We start from the raw sequence: 7,232 nt of genomic DNA, 5'->3' as shown, positions 1-7,232 counted from the left end.
TTGAAAAATAGAGATTGAAATGGTGTTATTTGGTGGCACTTGGGGAGTATTTTTGCAAGGGGTGGTCAGGAGGGGTGTCCCTCCTGCCGTTGAAGCTTTTGAAAAATAGAGATAAAAATGGTGTTATTTGGTGGCACTTTGGGAGCATTTTTTCGGATTACACATCTTCCTCTGAAACATGGTCTTCTTGCTCCTCAGTAGCTTCCTATGGTTTTGAAAATTGACTATTTTGGTTTCCTGGCTTCCCTTTCTACTGCGTGGTGAAATGCCTACATTCACCCCACCAAACATCATGCATATCTCATGATTTACAATTGAATTTTACAAGCTGAGAAGCTAAAATAAGCTAAATAATATAGTTAAATTTGCATATTTGTGTTTTTAGAGCAATTGTTGGCCTTTTTTGATCAAAACATCTGTTTCTCTGTAGCAGCATGTCCAAATTGATTGGATGTGTATAGATGTGTTGAAATTTCAATATTTGTCTTTTTAGGGCAATTTATGCCATTCATGGTCAAAAAATCTGTATTCTCTGAAAGGGCTTGTCCAATTTCTTTGAATTTGCTACACAAAAACGATTTTCATGCAGATTTATTCAGTATTTGCTATCGAGAAACTTTCAAAGTTCAACCCTTTTGTGTGTTTTTTGTGTTGGGATTTGTTGGATAGATGGCATTCTACGTAGTATATTGTTGAATGTTAAAACATGTGTTGCTGTTGTTTTTTGAGGCTTTTTTTGAGAAAAAAGAATTGAAAATGCCTTTTTAAAAGCAAAATAATACATAATGACTTGATATGTTGTTTTATCATTATTGACGTGTTTCTACTTGTTCAACAATTCTTGCATTCATCATTGCAATAAAATGCTGTGAAAAAAATGAAACTGATGTGGCCTGCATCTGTTTACCTTGATCTTAAAAGACAAATACAACTTTCTGTCTTGACAACCGTACCATAGTTTCAATGTTTTACCTAGTGTACCTGCTTGGTTTGTACGCAGGAAACAAGTAGAAAACAGGCTCTATAATTTCATAATTTTCAAGTGATCAGAATACAAAAGTCCTGAAAAGATAAGATAATCACAACTTCCAGTATAAGGGATACAGTCACTCTAAATGTATAAATTAAAATTAAAAATGTGCCTGGAGGATGTACAAAAAAATACAGAAAGTTGCTTTCTGTCGGTAAAATCTAAAAAAAATTCAAAATTTTAAAGACTTTTGCAGATTTTTTTTTATGCCTTTGTCTTCTTATTTATTTTTTTTTTATTTTGCAAACTAGTTTGAAGATTTTTTTTTTCCTAACTTTCTGCTCTGAATTTTTTTTTTTCTGTTTTTGACCACCCCCCCTCCCAAGATCTAATGGTCCGTCCCTAAACGCGACTAAGGTAGGCTTGCAACTAACGCAATAGAAAACCAAAGGTGAAACATTTTGGCGGGAAATTCTAGTCCACAGTCATTTACGTGCCTCATTGGCTGAATGAATCGCATCGAGGATCCACATGGTCATATTACTACATAAAGTTTGAACAAACTCTTATATGTCTGTAAAAATGTTATATCGTAGTAACTCCAATGTACAGAGCAAGTTTAGTCAACTTTGGTCAAGTCAATCCAGATATATTTGGAAAGTTAATTAAATACGCAAACTGCTATTATTTATCTAAAATGGCTAGAACGACTTTCACTCTACCATCCTCAGTGTGCAAAGGAAGTTTCGTCAAATTTTGTCAAGTCAATCAAGACATCGATGAGACATTAGCTTACATGTGAACACGGTGAGCTAAAATCCTTTGGTCATATACTAGAGAAACCAATTACCTGACATATTTGAAATTCAAAACGTCTGTCATCCCCGATCCGTGTTAACTCTATCAGGAGTAACCAGGCTTGAACAGGCTTGAACATTAGTCACCGCACATGATAGACCGGGAAAGATCTGGAATTGTAAAATTTGAGTATCTGTCCGAATATCTGTCAACGCATTCTATCTCCTTCGGACGACCTGCTGCCGTCGTAGAGAGACGGGACAAGTTGCCCGGCTTTTGTTTCTGTGTTTTCATCGGGTATTAAACACTCAAACAAGCAGATAAATTGCAAAAAACTGTCTCCGCTGGCATCGTGTCACTAACGTTGGCATGAGATTTCATGTATGTTACAAGTGACCAAGGTCATTTAAGTGACCAAGGTCATTCGTAACTCCGTAAAACGACTGAACACAAAGGCATTCTAAAGGTCAACTAAATCCGCGACAGTCATTTGTCACTAAAGTCAGCAAAGAATTTATTTTAGGTATAGGTCTGTACATCGGCGCTGGCAGTGTTTATTTGTGAGTGTAATTCACTATGCTGAAAAAGAAGAGATATAGCAAGATTTGACACTTCATTGCTATTCTCTCCCATAAAGCGTCTCATCTTTAGGGGTGGATCATTTGATCTCCTGGGTGGGTCTGGAAGATTTTCGAAAAAAAAATTCCCAGCAGATGCAGGGGGAAAAAATTCTGCCTTAGATGACTTATGGAAAAAAAATGGCAAGCTAATCTGGAAGAAAAAATCTATCACGGTATCCGAGAAAGAACCTTGAGGGATGTAACTTTTTCATTTCCGTGCACCATTCTTGTTTTTCCAAAAGCCTCTTGAAATTAATTTTCAGTTACATTTGCCTTTTTGAATTGTTCACTGATTTTAGATAAGTGAACACACTCTGTAGACACATGCATATCATCTCCTGTGTGTTGACCACATAATAATATTGTTTTCTAGTATGATTGCGACATCAACAGATTGCACTGACAAGTCAAATGACAGAATTTCAGAAGATGTTAAAACAAAACTGTCATCGTCTAGTATTATAATCCGTGGCACATTTCGGCCAACCAATAAACCAATTTGCATTTTCAAAAGAGAAAATCGAAATGGAACTAATGTTCAATTTTCAAATGGTTTTATCATCTTGATTATTAACTTTTAGGCCTATTTCTAAATTTAAAATCTTTGGGCTGAGATTGAAATTTAGGAAACGAGTATATACTGCCGTGAGAATGGCACTATGCGGCCATTCAAATTTCCCTCTGACAAACTCTATTTCCCTCAATGCACATTTCCGGGTTTTTTTTTCAATTTCCAACATACTAAATATCAAATTTCCCATTTCATTTGGGACGTGGCCAGTATCTTTTCATTACTATAGCGGAAATAACTATATCGAATAGGTCTAACAGTTATCTCAGTGAGACCAAATATACTGGGGGAGGGCTTGGTTACGATAATTCGCACAAGATGCTTTTAAAAATTAGCGGGAATGAGGGGCTGATCAGTTTCTTCAGCCTAGGAGGCCTGTTGATTCATGGGGGTCATCCTGTTTATTACTTTTGTGATGGGGTCAACTATTTTGAAATGCCCAATTTGGGGGTCAGTGTGTTTTTGAATTTCGATACGGGCTCATACGTGCCTGAAATGCAGCAAATGCATCGTGCTAGCCGTGAATTTCATCATTCAGTTTCAGTTTTCGGCGCACCCTTCTGGCGCGTAACTTTAATAATATGAGGTGATTACGAATATACCGCAAAGGATGCACGAGGACATCGGCGCAGAGTATCGCTCGACGCAAAGCGGAGGGCGATGCACGTCGCCAATGCCCCTGAGCAAATGTCCTAGTGCATCCTTTGCGGTATTTTCATGATAATCTTGTTATTATAAATCTTAGATTCTTTACTAGGGCATCAAATTGTCAGATTAGTGACCGTTTTAGTGCAATTTCAACATTTTTCTTCCGATTCATAATACAAATGTAGAACACTATCTCAGACGGCTTCTGCAAGTCTGGAGTGTGTGTACTACATACTTACGTACAGAGCGCGCGAGGCTGAACAAAATACGACCAGTCCCTAACATCGTCTCACACACTGGAAGACAAGAAAAAACTGTTCTTTGGTTGGTAGAGTACGCGTTGGTAGAGTGCGCGTGCACTTCAGGCAATGAATTTAAGTTGGTGCGTTCAGTCGCAAGAAATTCAAGAAATGGTTGATAAAGGAAGAAGTCACCGCGAAATAGGTGTTCATCTCCAAAATGTTTTGCCCAGGGCAAGTGGTATCTCTGAACGAACTGTAATACAATACTGTCCAAAATATGATATCAAACGCCTTTAAGGTCAAGATTTAGATCGGGTTGTAACGGGTGCAATTCATAAAGTGAGCCGGCATGCGGGTTAAAATCTATGACAGGGTACTTAGATCATTGTGAGGAGAACATCATTGCTTACAAAGATTGACAGCTGAATAAATTAATCAGATAAAATTAAATGTGGATGCCGCACTCTGATTGGGCTGATGGCTTTCACAATATTTCACAACGTTCAAGTCTGAGACATTGATGGGAAATGCGCATAAACTTCAGCAGCTCAGGTCAAACTGATTCATATCGGACTTTCCTTTCCGGTGGCCGCACAACTATCGTTCTTTGTATGTTCGTTACTCGATCCATTGAACGAGTTGCCCGGGCAATTATCTGTCACAATTTGATGCATTCCTAGGCAAAAGATAGATACTATCAGCTGCCACGCCCAAAAAGAAAATAGGAGAATAAGATATTTGGTGAATTGAAAATTGGAAAAACGTAAATATGCATTGTGGGAAATAGAGTTTGTTAGAGGAAAATTTGAATGGCCGCACAGTGCCATCCTCGCGGCAGTATACACCTATTTCCTGTATATCAATCTTATACCACAGATTTTAATTTTAAAATAAGCCTAAATCGTAATAATAATCATGATAATTAAGCCATTTGAAAATTGAAAATTAGCTCCATTTCGATTTTCGTTTTTGAAGGTGAAAATTGGTTTATTGGCTGGCCGAAATGTGCCACAGATTTATTTTCATGCCAACAAAGAATTTGAAAATCAAGGGTTTTACATATAAAAAACCATTACATTTAGTTTAGGTAACTTTAACTTTAACTTTAACTTTAACAAATAATTTTAACTTTAAAATAACTCAGTAAATAAACTTCGATACCACGTAATCTTTCTAACGCAAACAAGTGTAAATATAAAGGATTGTCGAATCAACTGTCAAACAAATCTCGACCCAAGCCACTGTCCACGCACGACCATGTTAAGTCAGTTTGTCATGTTATTCCAATTAAAGTTTATTAACTTTATAAACTTTGCACTTATGTACAAGTCCGTTGATGTATGACAAACAGATTCATTTTGAATCCGTGACACATTGCGGCCAGCCAAAAACCAATTTTCACCTTAAAAAACAAAAATCGAAATGGAGCTAATTTTCAATTTTCAAATGATTTAATTATATTTGATTATTAACTTTTAGGCCTATTTTTAAATTTAAAATCTTTGGTATATATAGGAAACAGGTGTATACTGCCGCGAGGATGGCACTTTGCGGTGATTCAAATTTCCCCCTAACAAACTCTATTTCCCACAATGAATATTTCCGTTTTTCCAATTTTCAATTCATCCATGATGTTCTCCTAATAATGATCTAAGTACCCCGTCATAGTTTTAAACCCAAATACCGGCTCACTTTATGCATTGCACCCTTTACAACCCGATCCAAATCTTGACCTTGAAGGCCTTTGATATCATGTTTGAGACGGTATCGTCTTACAGTTCGTTCAGAGATACCACTTGCCCTGGGCAAAACATTTTGGGGATGAACACCTATTTCGCGGTGATTTCTTCCTTTATCAACCATTTCTTGAATTTTTTGCGGCTGAACGCACCAACCTAAATTCGTTACCTGAAGTGCATGCGCACGCTACCGACCAAAGAACAGTTTTTCCGTGTCTTCCAGCATGTGAGACGATGTTAGGGACTCAGTCTGGTCGTATTTTGTTCAGCCTCGCGCGCTCTGTACGTACGTGTGTAGTACACACACTCCAGACTTGCAGAAGCCGTCTGAGATAGTGTTCTACATTTGCACTATAAATCGGAAGAAAAAATGTTGACATTGCACTAAAACAGTCACTAATCTGACAATTTGATGCCCCAGTAAAGAATCTAAGATGTATAATAACAAGATTATCATGAAAATACCACAAAGGATGAACCAGGACATTGGCGCTGGGGCATTGGCGACGTGCATCGCCCTCTGCTTTGCGTCGAGCGATACGCTGCGCTGATGTCCTCGTGCATCGTTTGCGGTATTTTTGTAATCACCTCATATTATTAAAATGACGCGCCAGAAGGGTGCGCCGAAAACTGAAACTGAATGATGAAATTCACGGGTAGCACGATGCATTTGATGCATTTTAGGCAAGTATGAGCCGCAAAGTGCCATCCTCACGGCAGTATACACCTGTTTCCTATATTTCAATCTCAGCCCAAAGATTTTAAATTTAGAAATAGGCCTAAAAGTTAATAATCAAGATAATAAAACCATTTGAAAATTGAAAATTAGCTCCATTTTGATTTTCTTTTTTCAAAAAATCAAATTTGTATATTCGTTGGCCGAATTGTGCCACGGATTATTTTGCAACATTGCTGCATTAAAAAAATCTTTGAAGGAAGAATGCAAAAAAATGCCAGGATTCACACGGGAAAAAATAACATCCAGCGGAACATGTGGAAAGAAAAATGCCCCCCCCCCCAATCTTCCAGACCTCCCAAGGATATCAAATGGTCCACCCCTTAGGGGCCGTGGCAACTTTGTGTACAGGAGGGGAGGGCGTTTGGCTGTATTTCGATTACCGTGCGAAAAAGTCGCACTACAAGTTTTCCTATTGCAACATCTCGCTACACGCTTTTCTGTGTCGCAAAATATTGCGCTACAGTTTGGCGTGCAGCAGGCCAGTACGGCACCGGCGCTACACCAGCATTCTTTTGACATACACGTGAATCAGTGCACGAGTAAAATAACGTAACAGTCAATTTTGATACTCTGTTTCATTTCATTCTATTGGTTGCGTCATTGTTGAGTTGGTTCTGAAGAGACTGATTTTAGAAGGGGTATGCGGGAGGGGAGGATGGTCGGTAGCGTATGCGTGATTCATAGCGACGTAATCACCGATTGTTGGATGCAGATACGAAATGAGGCTTGGTTGGAATTTCGCGCTTCCAAAGCAGTTAGTTTGGTTTGATGGTAGTTTTTCAGGCCGTTTGAAATACTGCTTTGACTTTATGTAGCAAGTGTGTGTTGCTATTGTTTGCTTTCCACGCTTTTGTATGCAGAGACGTGTTAGGTCTGTCTGCAGCTGTGCGAGCCAGTTTCTCGTG

Source organism: Ptychodera flava (assembly GCF_041260155.1).
Source record: "Ptychodera flava strain L36383 chromosome 23 unlocalized genomic scaffold, AS_Pfla_20210202 Scaffold_24__1_contigs__length_23054250_pilon, whole genome shotgun sequence".
NCBI lineage: Eukaryota > Metazoa > Hemichordata > Enteropneusta > Ptychoderidae > Ptychodera > Ptychodera flava.
Note: the sequence above shows the minus strand (reverse complement) of the source record.